Source organism: the organism of the source record quoted next, unplaced genomic scaffold (genome assembly GCF_019419815.1).
Source record: "Pyrus x bretschneideri cultivar Hongxiangsu unplaced genomic scaffold, Pyrus_bretschneideri_v1 Contig69, whole genome shotgun sequence".
NCBI lineage: Eukaryota > Viridiplantae > Streptophyta > Magnoliopsida > Rosales > Rosaceae > Pyrus > Pyrus x bretschneideri.
This window is the reverse complement of record NW_025999808.1, coordinates 516,417-541,273: the sequence shown is the minus strand read 5'-3', so window position 1 is coordinate 541,273 and position 24,857 is coordinate 516,417. Positions and strand designations below refer to the sequence as shown.

Genomic DNA, 24,857 nt, shown 5'->3' with positions numbered 1-24,857 from the left:
CCTAGTATTATCCGTAAATTAAATGCTACATATTGTAGGACTACAAGGCAGTGGTGATCAAGAACTACCTGTTCCATGTTCCACGTCCTGCCTAAGACACGCATAAGGGGATCCCCTGCATTCAGGGGCACCAAAATAGGCCTATGTAGGACTTGAATGCAAGGAATCACCCTTGTCTATCTTGGGCAGATGACTCTCTAGACATCAAAATTTATTTTCCTGTTTAAAGACTCACGTAGCACGAATGACCATATTCAAGTATTTTTTATCAGAAAAATATTTTCTCACTCTCCTTTATCCTTTGCACTCATCTCTCTTTTTTAGCGTTTGGATTGAATAAATCAAAGAATAATATAGGGGAAGGAGAATACGGAGTATGAAATCACTATGCTTTCTCATTTTAGAGGGTTGAGATTCAATCATCTGGCTTAAGCATGTTACAACTGAATTCACTACATGAAAAATCTGAAAATAAATACTTGTTGATGCATTTCTTCAGCCATTAAATGGGTTTGGTGTGGCTAAAATTTTGGAGTCGGGGCACCCGGAGTTCAAGGAAGGTGACTTGGTTTGGGGGACAACAGGATGGGAAGAGTACAGCATCTTCACAGAGCCAGAACAGCTCTTTAAAATCCACCACACTGATGTTCCCCTTGCCTACTGTACTGGACTTCTTGGTATGTGCCAGTTCTTCATCAAAACTATGAGTTATACATGTTCATACTTTGTACAATCACTATTTAATCCTTTATTTCTTTGAATCATTTAGGCATGCCGGGTATAACTGCCTTCATTGGTTTTCATGAAATCTGTTCGCCGAAGAAAGGAGATTATGTCTTCGTTTCTGCCGCAGCTGGTGCAGTTGGTCAGCTTGTTGGGCAGTTTGCAAAGCTAATGGGATGCTATGTTGTTGGAAGTGTTGGAAGTAAAGAGAAGGTGAGTTATTAGCTTTATGATCATTTAGGAATAAAATTAACGATTAAGGAGAACCCTCATTAAGTGCAAGTTTAAGCAAACAAAGTTCAAGCGACTAAAACCAACTAGTACCACAGTCTAGTAGCATTCATCTTCATTTGTAAGTGAAACGTCTCATGTTCGATTCAAATAGATGGCGAGATGTATAATATTTGTGCTGAGTTTGATACCTAGTAAGCGGTTGGACCATTGTGTGGCATTGCCAATCCCTCTCCATAAAGTACATATCCTCCTTCCACTTAGTGTCAAATATTACTGTATGAAAAACAAGTTAAAGCAATTGAGATTCTTTTTGTAGGATGTTCGTTCTTTTATAAAGGATGGACCTTTCGAGAAAGTCTCACTTTATGATAAAGTTTATTCAACTTTGATACTACTTAAAATGCATAATCGAAGCCATCAACTAATCCGAGATAAGAACCCATAAAGTTTAAGTTCTACACTTTGAAAGGTGATTCTACACTCTAAAGCTGAAGAAAATTGGAAAGATAATAGGTTTTCTCGACGAGTCCATTCCTTAAGAAAAAAAAGGGACATCTTATACGCAATAACTGTATTTGTGTGTGTGTGTGTGTGTGTGTGTATCATAAAGTCCACAATTTGCCTTCATGGCTGTAGGTCGATCTACTAAAGAACAAGCTTGGATTTGATGAGGCTTTCAATTATAAGGAAGAGCCTGACCTGGAGGCAGCTTTGAAAAGGTACTTCCCTGAAGGCATTGACATTCACTTTGAGAACGTTGGAGGAAAAATGCTGGATGCTGTGCTCATTAACATGAGATGTCATGGCCGAATTGCGGTATGCGGATTGATCTCGTATTAAAATCTCAAACAGCAGCAAGACTACAGCAACCTCGTCTTTATCATCTACAATCAGATTCGCATCAAAGGCTTCGTCATGTCTGATTATTTCCACCTCTACCCCAAGTTTCTGGACATGGTGATCCCCTACATCAGAGAAGGGAAAATAGTGTATCTGGAAGACATAGCTTAAGGCCTTGAGAGTGCTCCTGCAGTTCTTGTGGGACTTTTTAGTGGCAGAAATGTTGGAAATCAAGTAGTTTTGGTTGCCCATGAGTGATTTAGCTTGAACCTATATATATATACAGCCCTTTATGCAAAGGGATCCTCATTTTTTTTCAAAACACGAGGATTACGTGTGAGGCTCACTCCAAATCGAACTTCAACGATCTGAACCGTCTATTTTGTAAGTCTCGATTCGTAGATCATCCTTATGATCAAATTTCATTGTTTCTTATATAACAAAGTATTCGTTAATTTCTTTAAACTCAGTTAGATGTCTTAAACATTTCCGATTTGGCTAATATTTTGCAAGGATGATTTATGAAGTGCAACTTGAAAAAAAAAAAGGTTCGGATCATTAAAGTTCGATATAGTGTGAACCCCGCAACTAATCCTCATTTTTATAAAAAAATGGGAATCCCTTCCCTCATATATATATATATATATATAGACACACACACACACACACACTAGAAATGGTGCCCGCACGACGCTGCGCGTGTCAAACAGAACATGTTCAAATGCAGTGATAACTGGTATCAATTTGAATGGAATTTATCAAAGCATTGATTGGAGCATACCTTGTAATTTGTGCAAGGATGGAACAGCATTTCAATCAAATGAACAAACACCAAAATGCTGAAACAAATGCAGTAACATAAACTGTGCATGAGTTGGTTCGTGTATGTTCATTTCTTTATATAGCTGTTTTCTGTTTTTTTGTAATTTTGGATTTCTTAGGTAAACATGGGTTACATAATGTTTGTTAAGATTATTTGAATGACAAATATAGTAATTTACAGATCATGAGGAGTGGAAGCATACCTTGTAGTTTCTGCAAGGTGGAGATGCAGGATATCAGCAGTAATGCAAAACCATTGTAAGACATTTGAAAAACTATAGCAAAATGTGTAATCATACGGTATCCTAATTAAATGACACGAATCCATAGTGTAGAGAATGAAGAAAGCAAGTTGTACACTATAAGTTGTGAGAAAAACTCAGGCAAGAATGGAAAATAATTAAAAATACAAATTACCAATGGAAAAATAGGTAAAGATGTTGATCAGGCTGGGGAATGAGTTTGAAAATAAGAAACAGAAGGGAAATTAGAAATTACTAATGGAAAAATAGGGTGAATTATGTCTTTTTTCATTGTAAAAATGGTAACAAAGGACGTTGAGGGATGGATCCGATATGCCTTATTTTGTATATTTATGGCATACAAAGATATAATTTGGGGTGATGTTTGAACTTTAATTTTGCTTGGCATTATGATCATGTCCGTCTTTCCTCTTCAGAGGAACTGACTGTTACCAATACATAAACAAATAGTTTCTTCTTTTCACTTGCTATAAATACACAATAAGTTTCTTACCTATTCATTGAGGGATATAAGATGGATATCCTAAAGTATGAATCTAGACTCTTTAACCATAGGTATATTTTATGGCTATCCTTTGATTGAACAAAAGAACACAAAATGAAGTGGAGAATTGTTTAATCTATCTAACCAATAATAAGAATGTTGTATAGATAAATTAAACAATTGCTTTTATTGGTGATGTGTTTTTTTTGTTCAACCAAGGGTCATGGAGTGGATACATTTTTGTTTACAACATCTTTGATAACACTTTTGGATGTCCAACTGAATCCATTTATGTGTAGGCAAGTAATTAATGATGTATTAAAAGCAAATAAAAAGCAAATACTGTGGATATATATATATGTGTAACAATCAGTTCCACTGAAGAGAAAGATTAGTAAAAATTTAATTTAAGCAGAAAGCATTTATGGAAAAGGGAATAAATTAAAATATTTTTAACATACCATTAATTGTTACAGGAATGTTCTTGTATGAGAAACAAAGGAGACAATGAACCGCGTAGCTGAGTGAGTGATGAACACCATGGGTGCTGGCAAGATGAAAGAAAGGAAACAGAAAGAAATTGGTATATTTCAACAGAATGATGACCTAATTTGTACAAAAAAAGAGATCAATATTAATATGTTTTTTTAGCAAACATAGTATTCGTATATGCATATTTTATAGATTAAACACAGATGCTAGAAATGGCTGGAGACATATTTTTATCAAAAGGAAAGAAACGTATATGTGTGGTTGTTTATATTTGGCATGTGTGGAGTATTAGTAGCTTTAGCAATATTTACCTTGGCTGTGGAGGTGCAATTTTTCCAATGCATTAAGATAAATTGAGGAATATGAACCTGCAGAGTAAATGAGTATATGTTAAAACTTTAATTATGAAAATGCCTAATTTTCGTAGGTGCTAAGTTGTGGTGTAAATTGAGGAATATAAGTATTCAAAATTTCATAGGAAGTTCGTTATAGTTATTACATAATGGAAATTACAAAGAATAAAATATGAAAAAGCCAAAAAGGATATGGGAATGCACTTTTGGTATAATTCATATTGACAGCTGTAATTTTTCTAGAAGTTGAAGATGACGAAATGGTCAGTGGAAGCATTATAAACAGTAATTCTATGCAGAGATCAAATATTCTAAGACATCATAAAGTCAGGGTAAAACAAAAGAATTTATAACACGGGTGAGTAAAAAAGATAGCTGTATTAAAACTAACCTAAGTTTAATGTTGTTGTATATGTTACGTTTGATCTGATTGCATCATTTATTCTGCACGTCCAGAACATAGATAAGCATAACAGTTAACAATGCTTTTGAGACTGAAAGCAAACATTGTTTTATGATTGCCGAAATTGTACTAAATATATATAATATAGGCAAATTAAATTAACAATTTGATTGTAAATTTTGAAGAACATCTTTAAATACTATATTTGCAGTATAATTGTTGGCATTAATTTCTCCATCAGTTATCAAAATTTTGAGATCTTCTCTTGATGTCACTCTAAATAATGCAACATACAATTGACCATGGGTAAAGACTGGTTCAAGAAGACATAAACCAACTTGTTTCAAAGCTTGACTTTTGTTAATAGTCATTGCAAAACATGGTCTAATTGAGAATCGACGTCTTTTAAAAACAAAAGGCCACTTACTCTCTGTTGCTGCAAGAGTAATCCTTGGTATGAAAACTTTGTAACCAGTATTGTTTCCAGTACGTATAACTGAAAAAGTGAATATACATATTAAACACACATAATAGTGAATGCAAAATACTTTTTTTTTCCCATTCAAAGCAGGGTATAACTGAAAAAACCACAACGACAAAAAAAAGATGAAAACTTTTTTCACAAAGCATGTACAATCCAAGACCATGTCATAACCTAAGAGGAGAGACACTTGCATCTCAAATTTAAACAACGTGCAAAAGGCAGCAATAATTTTTTGTTTAATGAATAGCCTCTCAACGGAACACATTTTATGTTTAAGCTCAGCCAAACATAACATAACTGATAAACCAAAAGGCCAACAAATTTATATGAATTTAATTATCAGAACAAAAAACACCCAAAGAAAGAATACTTGTAATGGTCCAAACAGTCATTAAACTAAATAATCAAACGTAAAAACCTAACTATACAACATCGGATAGCATGAAAAACCTCTCTAAACACCGCAGGAAAGTGCAGTCGTAAATCTGGATAAGAGGCTAAAACAACACGATATCCCTAAGGTTTGGTATTCATAAAACCTGCATGAGCTTTAAAAAAGCTAACTATTTTGTTTAAAATCAGTTTCCTACAAACAAATATCATTGAAATCTCATCACTCTCAATGATCTTAAAACTAAAAACTACTGTCATCCAAATGGCAGAATAGACTCATTTCCTCCTATATAACAGACTAATTTGCATATTCTCTCATCTTTGTTTCAAATCCATTCCAAAAATTATCTGACTCAAATAACAAATATTGTCACCTTGTATAAGAATAAAAAAAAAATGGACCTCCACAAACTTACTTGGTCGCCCTGAAGATCAAATGATTTTCAAGTTCAACAAAATTACATCCAACTCAATGAACTGCTTCTGAAATAGTGAAAAAACCATGAATCTGTGCAGTCACTAAAGACCCAATTACTGAAATCACAAAAGAAGAACAACCTGATTCTTAAAATGACAAAAGAAGAACCTAATTGATAAGTTGATGAAATACATGAATGGAGTATAAAATTGAATCATAAACTAAGAAAAGTGAGAAAACATACAAAAAAAAAATCCTTATAAGAATGTTAATACTTTAATATTTCTTGGGCTTAAAAATACTGTACCACACACATTAATCCAATCCAATTGATCATGTGGTTCAGCAAGGGAAAACCAAAAACTAAAATCCTGTAATTTTTTGTGCTAACCTAACACCTGTCAGTAGCAAGATAGCTTCAACGCCTTAAAATTCATCAGACACTTATTATTTCCAACAAATTATTTATGGCTCACTAATTTCACATTGACAATGCACACAGCGCTGAAACCATATACAAATTTTAACTTGAGACCATATTTTCCCAAATTCCAATCACCCCTCTCATCTGTTCGAAAAAATTACAAACATATTTTAATCTAACATTGACCAAGGGGTTGTCAAACGGGGAAACAACAAAAAAACAAAAAACTTACCCAAAAAATAACAGGATCGCCGGAACCGTCGGTAAATCTGCGACTGACCAAGCGAGGAACCAAACCGCAGAATATCCTCTTAGCCAGGAAAACCCTATCATATGATCAGAGCTAACCCAAAACCAAAGGCTTACAATTCATCCAAAATTAACCAAAACACAGTAGTCAAAAAACATACCTCAGTTGCAGAAAATTAACTTCCCAGAGATGCAAAAACCACCGGTGCTCAAACGGAAAACAAAATCGGAAATTGATTTGACCACAATCAGTGCAAATCACACAGAAACAAACGAAAAAACCGCTAAATATTCAGGCCTTATCACAACCCCAGAAATCTTGAAAACCAATCTTACCAGGCCAGAGAAAACACCCAAAACCCCAGCTTTAAACAGACGGAATGAGAAGAATTGAGAATGAATTGAACTGAGGCGGAGTTGAAATGAAATGGAATTAGAGTCGTATCGTAGACACCGAAATTTTAGTGAAATAAAAGTTAACCAATGTATTAAAATTACAACTTTTATTCATTTCACTTACATCACACATTCATTTCACCTACATTACATATTTACTTCACCTACCAACTCCACTCACTTCACCAAAAAAATGGATGGTGGTGATTCACTCTCTTGGCCTATAAATAGCTTTCTCCATCAAGAGAAAATGGGGAATTTACAAACCTACACCAAAACCTTGAAGCCTTGAAACTCTAAAGCTCTCAAGAAAATCCCGAAGGATCAAGAAAGGACTCTTCGTTCTTCGTCAAATCCTCCTTCAATATCAAGCCCCAACGGTCCTTGAAGAACTTCCACCGACTCAAGATCAAGCCCCGACGGCCCCTTGAAGAAGGTGTTCATCATTCATCATCCGTTCATCCTAAGATCAAGCCCCAACGGCCCTTTGGATCAACAATCTCAACAAACCTATACACCCATTCTTCAAGATCAAGCCCAACGCCCCTTGAAGATCCATTCATCAACTGTTCATCCCTAGATCAAGCCCCGACGGTCCTTTGGATCAACAACTCATCCACAAACCTACACCATACGAAGATAGAATCAGAGGATCAAATTACAAAGAGATTGTAACCCCAAAAATCATTAATACAAAAATATATTTTGTACACGTATTCTTGTTTCTTGTTTCAGGAATTTTTCGTGTTTACAAATTTGGCACGCCCGGTGGGATATCTCTACCTCTTATCTCTATCCTCAAATCATCGAAAAACGCAAATGGCATCAAGAAAAGATCAAGCTGTTCCCGCAATCAAAGCGAAGAACAAGAACATCATCGCCGCAAGTGGTGATATTTCGGGCATCACAACCCGAAGTAAGGCAAGAGCTCTTTTTGTCGCGGTTTCCGCCCCTGCATTAACTCTGTCAAAAGAACAAGAGCACCTGAGGCACGAGCCTGTGATCACCCTAGCCTCGCTAAGGGTGTCAAGAGGGGAGAGCCCGAGCAAATACTCAGAGTCCCTACTCTCCGACGCTGATTCGAGCGGCAGTACAACCATGCAAGTCATGACCACTGGAGCAACTTCAATCGATGAGCAACTAGCTCAGATGAATGAAGCAATCGCAAAACTCACACGAACTGTGGAAGAGAAGGACTTGCAGATTGCCGCACTTGTCAACTAACTAGATGCGCGGCCCGACGTGAAAGTCGACCCAAATGTTGGCCTATTAAAGAAAGAAGTCGACGAAGAAGAGAAGCCTCCAGCGGAGAAAGTCGAAGAGAAGCTGAAGCTAGACCAAGCAACGGCGTTCATGGGATCTCTCTCTATCCAGCAGCTACAGGAGATGATTGCAAGCACTATCAAGACACAGTACGAAGGAAGCTCACATGACTCCGTACTGTACTCAAAGCCTTATTCCAAGAAGATTGATGCTTTGAAGATGCCAAGGGGTTATCAGCCCCCAAAATTCATGCAGTTCGATGGAAAAGGCAACCCGAAGCAACACGTCGCCCATTTCATTGAAACTTGCAACAATGCTGGGACAGAGGGGGACTACCTCATCAAACAATTTGTGCGTTCGCTGAAAAGTAATGCTTTTGACTGGTACACCGACCTCGAACCCGAGTCTATCAACAGTTGGGATCAGCTAGAAAGGGAATTCCTCAACCTCTTCTACAGCACTCGCCGTACTGTAAGCATGCTAGAGCTGACCAGTACGAAACAGTAGAAAGATGAACCTGTCGTCGACTACATCAATAGATGGCGTTCGTTAAGTCTGGATTGCAAAGATCGACTTTTTGAAACCTCTGCCATTGAGATGTGCGTTCAAGGCATGCACTGGGGGTTACATTACATCCTCCAAGGCATAAAACCAAGAACATTCGAAGAGCTAGCAACTTGTTCCCACGACATGGAGCTGAGTATCGCTAATCACAGGAAAAATGAGCCGATTACTAACTTCAAGAAGGATAAAGTATTCGCCCCAAATGTAGACAATACCGGGAAGAAGCCCGCTAAGGAAGCTTTCACCGTCAACACTACCCTCATCAAGACCTCCTCAGCGCCCATCAAGATCTCCTCCAAGAAGAAAGCGAAGGAGATAAAGACAGGTGAGCCTTCTCTCACCCAAGACAGATACAAGAGCACCTTGAGAGAGTTGGAACAGAAAACGTACCTTTTTCCTGACTCTGACATGGCTGCCATGTTAGATGACTTGCTGGAAAAAAAGGTGATTGAGCTACCCGAATGCAAGCGTCCTGAAGAAATGAATCGCATAAACGATCCTAGGTACTGCAAGTACCATCGTATTGTGAGCCATCCTGTTGGCAAGTGCTTCGTTCTTAAAGAACTCATCATGAAGCTAGCACAACAAGGGCAAATTGAGCTCGACCTTGAGGACATGGCCACAACGTATACCACTACAATTGCGTTTGGATCGTTCGATCCCATGCCTCTCCAAGAGACACCTGACCATTCCCGTGAATGCTCAAGCTGCACGGCACCTCCTACACAACCATCACTGGGGGAAAGCGACCAAGATGCGCATACCGATGATGAAGAAGGATGGATATTGGTAACCTACAAAAAGACAAGGAAGCCAAGACCACGAGTCATACAGCCAAAGGTAGAACAAAGAAGAAATCACCACGGCCGCAACAATGGGAAGCCTAAAAGAAATGATGATAAGACAACATATGCTGGGGAACCTATGGAGCAGGAGCCACGCGTTCCCGTTTCCTTGCACGAGTACTTCCCGAATGACTTTTTCCAACAGTGCACTACCGTCGCTTATCACATGGTTAAAGTAGAAATAGAAGAGCCCTCAAAAGGCAAAGTTGTCGTCACTGAGGTAGAAAAGACCCTCGCACCTGAAGAAGGTCTGCCAACACACTTTAGCATCGAGGAAGTGCTACAATTGCCAAAAAGGATGCGAAGAGCACTAGCAGCAGTCTTGGCAAGTCCTGGCGACCACGAAGTGCAAGAAAGTAACGACGAAGGCTCGAAGCTTCAGCCACATGAATGTGCCACATGTTGTGCCACCCATGACGCAATTAACTTCACTGACGAAGACCTACTGCTGGGATCAAAGCCACACAACCGTCCTTTCTTCATCTCGGGGTACGTAAGGGAACACAAAGTCAACCGCATGCTTGTGGATGGTGGGTCGGCCATAAACATCATGCCAAAATCAACAATGACCATAATTGGCATCAAGGTGAATGAACTATCCCTGAGCCGTCTGCTGATCCAGGGTTTTAACCAAGGAGGACAAAGGGCGATGAGCATGATCCGAGTAGAGATGACCATTGGTGAGCTCAAATCAAGCACGATATTCCACGTGATTGATGCAAGAACTTCCTACAGCTTGCTCCTAGGAAGACCTTGGATCCACGCAAATGGGGTAGTACCGTCCACCCTTCACCAATGCCTAAAATTTTACCGAGAAGGAGTGAAGGTGATCCAAGGTGACACCAAGCCATTCACTAAAGCCGAATCACACTTTGCAGACGCCAAGTTCTACATGGACGAAGACATGGTACTCGAAGCTCTTCCGGAAGAGATCAAATCCACGGGCAAAGCAACACTTAAAAAGCAGGAGTGGCAAGCCATGCCTAAAAAGTAAAAAGAGCAAGCTGTGCCATCGTTAAGCAAAGACGAGGACGAGTTTGCTAAACCTGCGACAACCAAAAGGAGTAGGATGCCTTCAAAAGGACCGAACACGCCCATATTCCGGTATATCCCGATGTCAAGAAGAAAGAATGGTCAATCTCCATTCGAAACTGGAACAAGAAAAGCCGACACACGGTGGCACAAAGATAATGTGAAGTTGCTTAAGACGAATGCAGTTTTGCCTCTGACACAGCTAGGGAGTGCTAAGGTCGCAAGACTACCACAAGGCTTCATAAAAACTCTACCAGAGGAGGTGGAATCAAGCTTTCTTCCAACCAAAAGGACCGAGGAAGGTTTCGACCCAAACGCCTACAAACTCATGTTGAAGGCCGGGTACGACTTCACTTCCTCTTCTACGGCTGGAAAGAAGGTTTCAAACACTGTCAATGACAAAGAACGTAACCTCACCAAAACTCAAAATAAGTTTAAGGAGCATGGTTACGGAGTGGACAACAACAAAGCCAGACTTGGCTTCACACCAAATGCACCTGTGATGATTTCAAACAAAGCGAAAAATACTAGCGCTCAATACGTCAGCGTGAGCATTGAACAAGACCAAGAAGAACCTAAATCCGCTTCTCGGACGTCGGCCTTTGATAGGATAAGCCGTTCAAGCCCCAGAATTTCAGTGCTTAATCGTATTGGTGGTCAAGACCGAACCTCTGTCTTCAAGAGGCTTAACGCGCCAACATTCCAAAGCTCTGTCTTTGAAAAGTTGTTAAAGCCTAAGAAACAAAGCAACACAGCTATCTCTCCTTTGCGACGATCAACTTCGGAAAGATTTGAAGATAATGAAAAGCCTTCTAGAAAGAGGAAGACAACACCAAAGGAAGAAAAGTTCGATTGGTTAGCAGAAAAAGGCGACGTTCGAAGCTTGATTCCTTCAAGGATGAAGCGCCAATCAATCTTAGAAGTTAACACAAATGGACCATTAAAAGTAAGAAGGCGTACTATCATCCACACCGGACAATCCTCATGCCAACAAGCTCGAGAAGATAGCACTGAAGAGGAGGTCCAAGATGTCTTCCACATCACGATTCAAGAAGGCAAAGAAGACGAAATCCCCAAGGAAGATGTCACTGCTGCACCACCACAGCTCGAAGATGGAGGTCAAGCCACGGTTGATGATCTCAAGGAACTCAACTTAGGTACAAGCGAGGAACCAAAGCCTATCTTCGTAAGTGCATTATTAAGTACGAATGAGATAGAAGAGTATTATCAGCTATTGTTAGAGTACAAAGATGTCTTTGCTTGGACCTACAAAGAAATGCCCGGCCTGGACCCTATCATCGCTGTTCATCATTTTGCGGTCAAACCTGGAACGCGACCGATAAAGCAAACTCAAAGACGCTATCGATCCGAGCTTATCCCACTAATCGAGGTCGAGATCGACAAGCTAATCGAAGCAGGCTTTATTCGAGAAGTGCAATACCCCAAGTGGATCTCCAACATCGTAATTGTCCTTAAAAAATCAGGACAAATACGTGTTTGCGTAGACTTTCGGGACCTCAATGATGCTTGCCCGAAGGATGACTTCCCCTTGCCAATCATTGAAATCATGGTGGATGCAACCACTGGCCATGAGGCATTATCATTCATGGATGGCTCTTCTGGGTACAATCAAATTCGCATGGCCCTCGAAGATGAGGAACTAACAGCTTTTCGCACTCCAAAAGGTATCTATTGCTACAAGGTGATGCCTTTTGGTCTAAAGAATGTTGGAGCTACGTATCAACGCGCAATGCAGAAAATCTTTAATGACATGCTACACAAAAACGTAGAATGTTACGTAGATGATGTGGTGGTTAAGACAAAGAAAAGATCATACCACTTGAAAGATCTGCGAATAGTGTTCGAAAGGCTGCGAAAATACAACCTCAAGATGAACCCGTTAAAGTGTGCGTTTGGCGTCACCTCTGGAAAATTCCTCGGCTTCATCATCAAGCACCGTGGTATTGAAGTGGACCAATCAAAGATCAAGGCCATTCAAAGCATGCCCGAGCCAAGAAACCTGCACGAGCTGAAAAGTCTACAAGGACGGCTAGCCTTTTTCAGACGCTTCATCTCCAACCTTGCAGGGCGTTGTCAACCGTTTAGTCGCCTTATGAAGAAAGATGTTCCATTCGTATGAGACAAAGCATGCCATAATGCTTTTGAAAGCATAAAGAAATATTTGTCAAGTCCATCTGTCCTGGGGGCACCTGTGCCCGGGAAACCGCTCATATTGTATATTGCTGCTCAGGAAAGTTCAATCTGAGCACTCTTGGCGCAAGAGAATGAATCCCAGAAAGAAGGAGCACTTTACTACCTCAGTCGAACTCTCACCGGTGCTGAGTTGAACTATTCCCCAATAGAAAAGATGTGCCTCGCTTTGGTGTTTGCCATTCAAAAGCTCATACATTACATGCATGCTTACACCATCCACTTGGTTGCGACCCTGTCAAATACGTCATGTCTAAGCCAGTCTTGACAGGGCGACTCGCTAAATGGGCTTTGCTTCTTAATCAATATGAGATCATCTACGTCCCAGCTAAAGCCGTCAAGGGACAAGCGCTAGCAGACTTCCTTGCCGATCATCCAATCCCGGCTGATTGGAAAATCTCAGACGACTTGCTTGACGAGGAGGTGTTCTACATCGACATCTTTCCGACATGGGCGATGTTCTTCGACGGATCCGCACGAGCAGATGGAGCGGGGGCAGGAGTAGTATTCATGTCGCCACAAAGGCAAATACTACCTTACTCCTTCCAACTGAGTGAGCTATGCTCCAACAATGTTGCTGAGTACCAAGCATTGATCATCGGGCTTCAAATGGCGATCAACATGGAAATCACAGCTCTTGAGGTATATGGTGAATCCAAGCTCATAATTAATCAACTCTTAACTGAATATGAGGTGAGGAAAGATGATCTCGTCCCATACTTTCGGCTAGCAACTCAACTGCTACAAAATTTCGAGGCCGTGACACTAGAACATGTGCCAAGAAAGGAAAATCAAATGGCAAACGCTCTCGCCAATCTAGCCTCGAGTATGACACTAGGAAAAGATGAAGCTACAGACATGCCAGTTTGCCAAAGATGGGTGATTCCGCTCGTTAATGAAATGTCACTGGATGATACAAATGTCATCTCAGTACTTCCAGTCGATGCTGAAGAGTGGAGACAACCGCTGATCGACTACTTAGAGCATGGAAAGCTTCCAGATGATCTTAGACACCATTCCGAAATACGTCGACGAGCACCTCGCTTCCTTTACTACAAAGGAACACTCTACCGACACTCTTTTGAAGGAGTGCTCCTGAGATGCCTAGGCGAGGAAGAAGCTAATCAAGCCATGGATGAAGCACATTCAGGTGTGTGTGGGGCGCATCAGTCTGGACCAAAGCTACATTTCCAGCTTAAAAGAATGGGTTACTACTGGCCGAGCATGGTGAAGGATTGCATGGAACACGCCAAAATGTGCCAAGCCTGCCAATTCCACGCCAACTTCATACATAAACCGCATGAACCATTACACCCTACAGTTGCTTCATGGCCGTTCGACGAATGGGGATTGGACGTTGTAGGACCAATTATGCCAAAGTCATCTGCAGGAGAAGCTTACATCCTAGCTGCAACATATTACTTCTCCAAGTGGGCTGAAGCCATACCTTTAAGGGAAGTCAAAAAAGAAACTGTCGTTCGTTTCATCAAGGAGCATATCATCCACCGATATGGTGTGCCTCGCTACATTATCACTGACAACGGAAAACAGTTCTTCAACCGACTCGTGGACGAGCTTTGCGACAAATACAAATTCAAGCAGCACAAGTCTTCCATGTATCATGCTCCGGCCAATGGCCTCGCAAAAGCATTCAATAAGACACTGTGCAACATCCTGAAAAAGGTAATCGACCGAACAAAGAAAGACTGGCATGAAAGAATAAGTGAAGCACTTTGGGCATATAGGACTACACATAGGACTCCCACCCAAACTACGCCTTATTCTCTTGTATATGGCGTGGAAGCTGTTCTACCGCTCGAAAGTCAAATCCCCTCACTAATGATGGCTATACAAAAAGGCTTGACTGATGAAGAAAATGCAAAGTTGCGCCTTCAAGAGTTGGAAGCACTGGATGAAAGAAGGCTCGAAGCTCAACAACACTTGGAATGCTACCAAGCACGGTTATCCAAGGCATTCAACAAGAAAGTCCGCCCTAGGTCTTTCCAAGCCGGAGATCTCGTGCTGGCATTGCGTAGGCCTATCATCACAACTCATAAAACAAAAAGTAAGTTCATATCAAAGTGGGATGGACCCTACGTAATACAAGAGGTCTACACCAACGACGCCTACTTAATTATGGCAGAAGACGGCTTGAAGATCGGCCCCATCAACGGCAAATTTTTGAAGCGCTACTACCCTTAAAGCAAACGCGCCACACTCCTGGCCCGCAAGAGCATAAATTGTGTACGGCAAAATCATCACCAAAATCACCATTAAAATCCAATAAAAAAAAAAAAAAAAAAAACCATCACTCATTTGAACTACGTCATGACTTGATCCCTCCTCAACCAAGAGTACGTAGGCAACTTGAAACTTCAAAACTTCAAGTACAGTCACATCATCAACAAAAACACAAACACTTTGGAGAATAAAAAGCAAATTCAAGAATGCAAACACTTTATTTCTTTGAAGGAAAAAGTCCGATTACAAAATAGAAGACAGAAGACACTACTCGAAAACTATGTCCCTAAAACTGCGGAGGCGATCTTCAAGCAAGCCTTCCAAAGTCTTCAAAGTCTCTACCTCGGTGAGAGACAAGATGGGCAACTCCATAGCCATGTCTTTCTCTTGTTCTAGGCATGAAATCTCCTCTTGGCATTGAGAAAGTGTAGCTCCCCGCTCCCCGAGAACACTTTCAAGTCGTGATGCTTCGATGCCCAACTATTCTTGCTCTCGTATCAACGTATCTAGACGTACTTGGACGGAAGCTAAAGAAGTTTCTGTGGCTTGATAATCTCCCAAAGCAGCTTGCTGAGAAGACCGGACTTGGGTTAGTGACAAGTCTATTGCTGCAAGCTGGTGAGCTCTAACATCTGGACTCGACTTCTTCGAGGAAATAGCACGCAAGGAAGAATACTCAGTTGAAGCGGCCATAAGTTCGGCGATCTTGATCTTCAAGGATGAAGAATCAACGTTAAGATTGGCAATTGCAGAAATAAGCTTCGATAAATCCTCTTTAAGCAACGCAAGGTCCTCCAGCGGGCATTTTGAAATCCTCTCCTCAATATGGCTCTTGATATCCATTGCCGCACGAAGATTGATGCGATGAATAAGCTGCTCAGTACCACTAAGGTTTGGCCCTCTTAGAGAGATCTCAGAGTTAGCTGGTAAAGGTATAGAACGCATGACGGGATCTTGCATACCTCCACCTACACACGGCAAACTTGGGAAACTTGACGGATTTGGGACAAGCTCTGTACCAGGTGGATCCCCTATCTCCCCGCCTGTAGGTAGGTCGCCTCCAAATAGCATCTCCGTTTAAGAATAAATACCTGTGGTCGCCAAGTCAAAAGAACAAGAAAGCCCAACCTAAAGAGAACAAAGAAATCTGTTAGAAACAAAAGCTAGAACAATGAAAGCAGAAGAAGTCATAAGAGAGAAGAAAATGTATACATCTTTCTCAAACGACACACTGCCATCGAGTTGAGGGAGCCTAAACACTTATTTCTTCTTATGACGAAAATTGACATCGCTATCGACCTGAGCGCCTTCAAGTCGTCGCTTGTTTAATACTTGTTGACGCCGCCGCAAAACAAGTCCATCTTCGTGCGAATCAACTTCATCACCGGCCTCTTCAGATACATCCAGATGTTGAGAAGACAAGCGTGGGCATTGAGGGACTAAAACCACTGGTCTATCTTGCAAAGTAGCAGCACTCGCGCAATCGAAAGATATCAGTTGTGTAGGAACCACAGAACAACCCCCCCTCGATACATTAAGGCGTGAATGAGAAGAATTGGTACCACTTGCTATCCCCAAGTTCTCATAATGTACCTTTGACCACCAACTTACATAAGCACGGGTCACTGGACTACTCTTGAACTCGTCTTTGGGCGGCAGGGTGATAGAAGCATTTGTACATGCACGGGTACAAGACTCCCAATGCATATACACAGCTTGCAAAGAGTCTAATTGGTTTTTTTCCTTCAGCTTGCCTGGCACATTTTGGACAAAACCAAATTGCCTGCTGAAACGGTGGGGACTATACGGCTGAACAATGCATCGATCTTCTTGCCGCAAAGAAACATACCTCGAGCGAAGACTTATAAGGTAAGATAAGTCCGAGAAGCGAAGATACAATCATCCATGATGCCTCGCCGCACTGAGCCAACTCTCGCCAGATGGTCCATCTTCAAGCCTTCGCAGCTTCTAAACAGTGCTTGCGCCTGGGAATCATTGAGGCTCTTCGAAGAAAGCACGCCAGAATACTTCGTCATCAAAGGCCCCGACTTGTCTAGAGTTTAAGAAAAAAAATGAGTGTCGAAGTACTCACCCAACCAACCATACACATAGTGGTAGGGAAGAACCGCAGCACGATCTTCAGTTTTCGCCGAGTTCGAAACAACACTCAAGCCGTTATAAATGTTGGCCAAGACCGGGATAGCAAGACTGAAAGATTCACCTGCAGCCATCTTGCTAGCAACTTTGAAAACCCCGGGACGAACAAAGTTGACGTCGCCGGTTGGAAAAACAAACTTACAAAGCCAACAAGCTAAGAAAGCAGCTAGGTAAGATTCTTCCACATGCTCTGATGCTATGCCAAGGTCCTCAAACGCTCTCAACTCGGCAGGGGAACGGCGCCTAGCTGAACCAATAACACCAGACGGATATGGGTCTCCCTTTGGCTTAGTGGTTTTGTTGCAACCTCTTTTCTTCAAGGACTTCTTGTACCTTATGTCCTCCCAATACCAGAAGCGGATCCATGAAGAAATCTTCACGCTTGATTTACCTCGAGCATCTTGGGAAAACTTGTGATATACCCAAAATAAACAGCGACAACTCGCAGGCAATCCTCGGCTATTGCAGAGAGAAAGTTCCTCCGCACTAGGAACGACCTCGTTATAAAACTTACCTTGGATTGGCAAGCCCCCTATCTTATGGAGATCCCAAAGTGAAATTGACATCTCTCCTTGAGCTGTATGAAGCGTGTTAGCCGATGAACACCAATGCTCGAAGAACGCATGAATGACGGAATGATGGAGATCATAACTGAACAAAGATGCGTACACGGCATGGCAAAGGCCCACGCTAGTAAGCACATGTTTAGATCGGCCCAAGACATCTTTAAGCCACTCCCAATAAGACTCAGCAAAAACGGCTTCTCCGATAGTCGACAAGGCATCATTCCAAGCCATAGCTTCACTGCGGATGTGATCACCAAGAAGCTTAAACGAAGCTGGATGATTGTCACGAGCGTGGTGCGAAGGGTTCAAGATAAGAATCCTCAGTGTGCACGCCTTCTTCTCCGTATTTGATCGAACAAAGTCTGCCACCTCCTAAGATACTTCAGAAGACCACGACTTAATATGCATGGAGTTGTCTTTTGTAGGAAAAGCAAGCGCCTTAAGGCCAGTCAGTGGGGCGTAAATCTTCAGCGTTGTTCCCCTATCTTGCAGATCACTTTCCTTCGCAAGAATGGTGATGGTGTTGCTCTTAAAACACTTGAAAAATACCATGATCGCAACAAAACAAAATCAGCCACAAAACTTGAGCAGCACAGCAAAAAGGGCAGCCACAGAACGCTCCTTCAAGACATGCTACAGTGGCAAAGAAAACCAAAATGTCACGCAATCGCACTACGCAACCCCGCAACGATTACGCAAGCATCTTCTTCCACTGCATGGCGACGCCACCACCAAGGGAAAACCGTGACCAAAAGGCATTACACAGCGAAGCCCCGCTGTAGTCTCTTGCACAACACCACACGGCAGCGCACCACCGAGGGAAAACTGTGATCAAAAGGCACTACACAGCGGAACCCCGTTGCAGTCTCTTGCACAAACACTAGGCAGCAAAAAAGCATATGTGCACCCGCAATCCTGCCCACTCTGCCACCAGCTACCACACCTTTGGAAACTTCATGAGGGTCCTAGCATCATGCTCTGCCTCCCCAAAAAAAAAAAAAAAAAAAAAAAAAATCGTATCATCACAACAAGGAAATCCATCAGTGGGGTACACACATTACATATTTTATATGCACAAACATGAAGTGACGGGACAAGCTATGAGACAATCACCTATATATATATATATATATATAAAAGGTGCACACACACACGGGACATCCAACGTCCGTGCATGTATATGTATATATATATATATATATATATATATATATATATATATATAAGTGCATGTCAGAAAGTGCATGTCAAAATCAATATATATATATATATATATATATATATATATATATATATATAAATGCATGTCAGAAAATGCATTTCAAAATCAATATATATATATATATATATATGTATATATAAAAGTGCATGTCGGAAAGTGCATGTCAAAATCAATATATATATATATATATATATACACACACACACATATGTACATATCAAAATCGTCTTCAGCTTAAAAGGATTAAACCTTACAGAGCAAAGGTTGTGCAAAGAAAGTTGCTAAGTGACTGCTTCCTCTCCTTCCCATCCACAACAACTGAACTCCCACAAATAGCACAGAGAGCTGCAAAGGTTGAAGAAGTGGAAAGCAACTCGCCTTGGCAGTTCAAACCTACGCTCGCAACCACCCTTTTTGGTCTAGCACCCAGTTCAACGGGCAGCAGACGTGGAGAACGCAGTGTAGCAAGGAAGCAGTGCGTGCGGTTACCAGCAGCGCAGGATTGCAGGGCAGGGCAGTCGGGATGCAAGAAGGTAGGCAATGCAGTGGCTGTGCAATGTTTGTGCGGTGACGATTCGATCCCATATAAATACATATATATATATATATATGTGCACATGAACCCAGAGAAGCGAATGAAGTGCAACGACTGTGCAAATAATGTTGCAGTGACTGTGCAAATAGCAATCCGCATGCAGTGAGGAATGTAATGAGATGACTGTGCAAACAGAAATGCGCATGCAGTGAAGAATGTAATAAGATGACTGCAAATAAAAAAATAAAAAAAAATGGTTCGCATGCAGTGCAGCCAGGAACCCAGCGGTGCCAGTCTGTCATACTCATCATCAGAACAATGTACACGCATACAAAAAGAAATTGCAAGCTACTATTAGCAAGTCAAGAAGGAAAAGGAAAAGAGGTGGTGGCGACAGAATTATTGCAAAGAAGAAAATAAGGGAAGGATGGTGCACAACACCACTTGCAAAAGTGTGATTGGAAAAAAAAAAAAAAAAGGGAAGGATGGTGCACGGCACCACTTGCAAAAGTGTGATTAAAAAATAAATAAATAAATAAATAAATAAATAAAAGAAATAACACATCTTGGTGATATATATGTTTTATCTGTATTTAGCACAATACACTGAACAAAATAAAGCCTATCCATTGATCTCCGAGAAATTACAAATGCGTACAAAAAAAAAAAAAAAAAAAAAAAAAAAAAAAAAAAAAAAGAAGAAAAAGATGGAGCTTTCACAAAGGTTGCTCACGTGAAACCCCACTACTTGGCAAAACTCCAGGAGCGGGAGACATTGAAGATAGATCATTTGAGGTCTCAATACTTGGTTGAACGCTAGATGACGAAGGCAAAAGGTGCCTCCGAAAAAAAGCCACAAACCTTTGACGGTCACTTTGAATTCGACCTTCAGATTCCTGCAGCTGATCAAGCTTTCTCTTCATGCTCGTCGAATAATTATTTGCAAGCATGTGCAAATCACTATTCTCGCGCTTAAGCTGTTTGATCTCTTGTCTAAGATTTTCCACCTCTGCCGTCAATGATTCAACTTGACGGGTTCGAGCAAGTAGGCGTTGGCCCATGTTGGACACAGAGCCCGCACACTGAACACTGAGAGCTAGGGACTCTTGAACGGCCAACTCATCGGACCGTCTTGAAAGTAGCCTATTATCTCTAGGAGTGAGGAGGTTCCTAGCTACTACCGTAGCCGTTGTTGCATCCTTCATCACGGAGTCTTCACCTGTAAGAGGGCCATTAGAAGATAAAAAAGACGAGCACCATATATTACCCTGACGCGGCGCACCCGTATCATCGCTGAGACTCAAATCTAAGCAAATGTCAAATGGGTTAGCCATTTTCAAAGATGTTTAAGGGAAAACGGTGGGATGAAGTAAAATCTTAAAAAAAAAAAAAAAAAAAAAAATACACCGGAGACGATTTTCACGAGCAGGCAATCTTCAAAGTGTGCATGTTGGATGTGATCGATACCTCTATAAAGGGAGAAGCAACACAACCACCAATTCAAAAAAAAAAAAAAAAAAAAAATCGAAGAGACACCACTCTTCAAATCTTAAAAGCCGGATTTTCCTGCGTAAAGTTCGTCAACGCTCTTCAGATGCAATCTCAGCTTTTCTATAACGCGTGCAACTTTGTCAAAGATCTCTGACAAAGTTGAAAACGCGTGGAGGTCATTATCCCAACTACCACGCTTTTGCCGACAAGCGTGGGTGACAAAGCCGCACCTGCACTACTACTTGCCATTAAAATTCCTATATATGTCAACATTCATGGCAAAGCATACATCCAAAAACGCATGACTCTTCTTCTCGGCTGAGAATGTAGCTGCAACCAAACCTCTCAATATGCTCAGTTTTCTTCTTCCCTTGAGAACAACTATTCAACCAAGTCTTCGAGAGAAAATGTATCCCATATCATTAGGGTCGAAAGCAAGAGTATCTCATAGCATGCCTTCCCCTCGTCCTTTCCTTTGTTCTTGTTCTTCCCTGAAAGACAAAGAGAGAGAGAGAGATCAGTCGGCACTTGGAATCAAGCTTCCCGTTTGGAACCGACTGCCTGGAACCCCTTCCCTGATTGCTTATCCAGCACTGCTCTTAAGTATTCATCTTCAACTGTTGATGTACCCCCAAAGAAGATACCAGATGCCTGGAGTACAGATGAGGCAGGAGGAAACGGTAGATCGAAGCATGTGGAGACAAGCGCAACAAATATATGTGCTGATTCATCCGCTGCTTCTTCAAAAGCAAAAGTATCTCATATCATCAAGGGCGAAAGCAAAGGTATCTCATATCATGCTTTTTCCCTGTCTTTTCCTTTGCCCTTGCTTTTGCTTGCAAGACAAGGAGAAAGAAAGCAATCAGTCAGAACCCCAAATCAAACTTCCGATCTGGAACTGATTGCCCAGAACCTTTGCCTGGTTGCTTACCTAGCGTTGCTCTCGAGTGCTCGTCTTCAACTATCGGTGAGTCTCGAATTCCCTTAGCACATACTTCAGGACAGGTGACGGAATGTCGGCTCTTTACACTAAAGCTGCCAAGCATGGATGAATCGCTGAGAAGTGATGCTCTGAAAGACCATTTAAAGGCAAAGGGTTGCGCACCACCTTGACTATGTAAAAGAAACAAGCGGAGAAGAATGTGGTACAAGGAGCTGGAACAAATTGCTGGAGCGCGACGCCTTCCCCTGCAGAACCATCCAGACAGAGGAGTTTAAGTCAAATCCAAGCTCGACATCATTGTTCTAATCAAAGAGCTCGAGAAGCCTCAACAACCCTCCGCTGGCGCTGTCGCCAAAGAGCAAAGCCTCGCCGCGTGACACCGTTAAATCGTCAATACTTCTTCAAAAGCAAAAGTATCTCATATCATGCTTTCTCCATGTCCTTTCCTTTGTCCTTGTTCTTACCCACAGGGCAAAGAGAAAGAGAGCAATCAACCGGCACTTAGAATTAGTCTTCCGATCTGGAACCGACTGCCTGGAATCTATTACCTGGTTGCTTACTTAGCGTTGCTCTCGAGTAGTCATCTTCAACGGTTGATACACTTCCAGAGAAGATACCACATTCGCCTGGAGAACAGCTAGGACGAGTGACAATGAAACATCAATCTTGTGGATCGTCAGCAAACGCAACAACTGCACATGCTGATTCATCCCCTAACCCTCTTCAATATGAATTGGAAAGATTGAACAAAGAAACAGGTCATCACCTCCACCTCGTGCTTGCCTGCCATGTGTCTGAATCCTGAAACCGCTCATGGTCCTATTTTCACGCAAGATCAAGCCTCGATGACCCTTGAAGAAATCACAAGTCCGATTCAAAATCAAGTGTTCACCACCCTTGAATCAAATTCAACTCCAGATAAGAAGAGTTCAGACCTTCGGAGGAGACAAAAAAAAAAAACCCTCCAGCCCAGTTCAAGATTAAGCCTGTGGAAAATCAACGATTGGAGGAAACCAGAAAATCTTCCAGTCGAATTCAAGTTCAAGCCCCGACGGCCCTTGAATAAATTTCCAGCCCAATTCAAGATCAAGCCTCGACGGTCCTTGGGTTGACATCTACATTAAGGGACTTCAAAACGCATCTTCTACACGTGACAAACACATGTATACGACGCGCCTTGAAGTGGGGGCATTTGTAGACACCGAAATTTCAGTGAAATAAATGTTAACCAATGTATTAAAATTACAACCTTTATTCATTTCACTTACATCACACATTCATTTCACCTACCAACTCCACTCACTTCACCAAAAAAATGGATGGTGGTGATTCACTCTCTTGGCCTATAAATAGCCTTTTCCATCAAGAGAAAAGGGGGAATTTACAAACCTACACCAAAACCTTGAAGCCTTGAAACTCTAAAGCTCTCAAGAAAATCCCGAAGGATCAAGAAAGCACTCTTCGTTCTTCGTCAAATCCTCATTCAAGATCAAGCCCCAACGGCCCTTGAAGAACTTCCACCGACTCAAGATCAAGCCCCGACGGCCCCTTGAAGAAAGTGTTCATCATTCATCATCCGTTCATCCTAAGATCAAGCCCCAACGGCCATTTGGATCAACAATCTCAACAAACCTATACACCCATTCTTCAAGATCAAGCCCAACGCCCCTTGAAGATCCATTCATCAACTGTTCATCCCTAGATCAAGCCCCGACGGCCCTTTGGATCAACAGCTCATCCACAAACCTACACCCTACGAAGATAGAATCAGAGGATCAAATTACAAAGAGATTGTAACCCCAAAAATCATTAATACAAAAATATATTTTGTACACGTATTCTTGTTTCTTGTTTCAGGAATTTTTCGTGTTTACACGTATTTCTGTTGAAATTGTACAATTAAATTTTCAAGAATTTGAGTACGGATAGTATTGAATAATATAAGATGTTTACTAATTTACACAAATTAGAATGAAATCCAATTTGATTACCAAATGCCTCTATTCCCGAATCATGTCCTTGCTCATTTCACATAACCTACCTATAATTATATCCAAACTCAAAACAAAGACGATTTAAATTAACCTCAATTCATTTATTGATAACTGACAAGAAGTGTCAAATACTTAATTGAAAACATAACGTTTCACCATGTCAAGCTAACAAACCAAGCTCTACAAAATGCAAGTGGTCATTTACCACAATAGTGGAAAGGTGTTGAGCCCTTGTATAACGGCATGAGTTTAAACTCTGTCGATAACTAATCTAACCTCTAATCTAACAAAATCTATCGTTTGACAAAAAAAACAAAAAAAAGCTCTACAAAATACCTCGTTTGTTACCTCTTTCCCGCAACTGATCCACATATAATAACTTGTAACTAGAAACATCTACAGATAGGTAAAATCCTTGTAAAAATTACAAAACGAAAGGAAGTAAAAATGAAAGCTCAAACAAAACCTATCAATGGCACATAATTAAATTGAATCGGCAAATTAATAAACCTATATTAGGGAAATTAATATTTCAGTAGTCCAAAGAGAACCTTTACTTTTTTTTTCTTTTTTGTCAAACATAATCTTCATTGATAGAAGAAAATGTTATCTGAGATAAACTTAAAAGAAAAAGTTGTTAGTAGGCCAAGTGGACAAAGAAGCCCAAGCAAACCACATGATGGTCCAATTAGGCTCTATAAGTTAATAGAAGTCGTCATTGCCAGAACCATTATTTACCTCACCAATTCATCGTTTGGGTCAACCGATACGCGATCAACACTAACAAAAAAAGGGCCATAAAATTTAACCACATA

The 24,857-nt window shown here is 41.1% G+C and overlaps 1 long non-coding RNA gene across 18 annotated transcripts; it reads right to left on the bottom strand.

Annotated features, from left to right (window-relative positions):
- Positions 1 to 375: 375 nt before the first annotated feature.
- Positions 376 to 24,210, bottom strand: LOC125472301. Of its 18 annotated transcripts, none has more exons than XR_007254207.1 (10): positions 24,040 to 24,210; positions 6,744 to 6,988; positions 6,566 to 6,676; positions 5,908 to 5,974; positions 5,042 to 5,110; positions 4,603 to 4,655; positions 4,170 to 4,226; positions 1,657 to 3,913; positions 1,146 to 1,230; positions 376 to 902 (listed from the first exon to the last, which is right to left on the bottom strand). It is a non-coding gene; the product is annotated as an uncharacterized LOC125472301 (long non-coding RNA). The 18 variants fall into 18 exon arrangements; XR_007254219.1 differs by lacking the exon at positions 24,040 to 24,210 and having other exon boundaries at positions 1,657 to 2,636; positions 2,823 to 3,913; positions 6,744 to 7,021; XR_007254220.1 differs by lacking the exon at positions 24,040 to 24,210 and having other exon boundaries at positions 1,657 to 2,832; positions 3,828 to 3,913; positions 6,744 to 7,021.
- Positions 24,211 to 24,857: the final 647 nt, after the last annotated feature.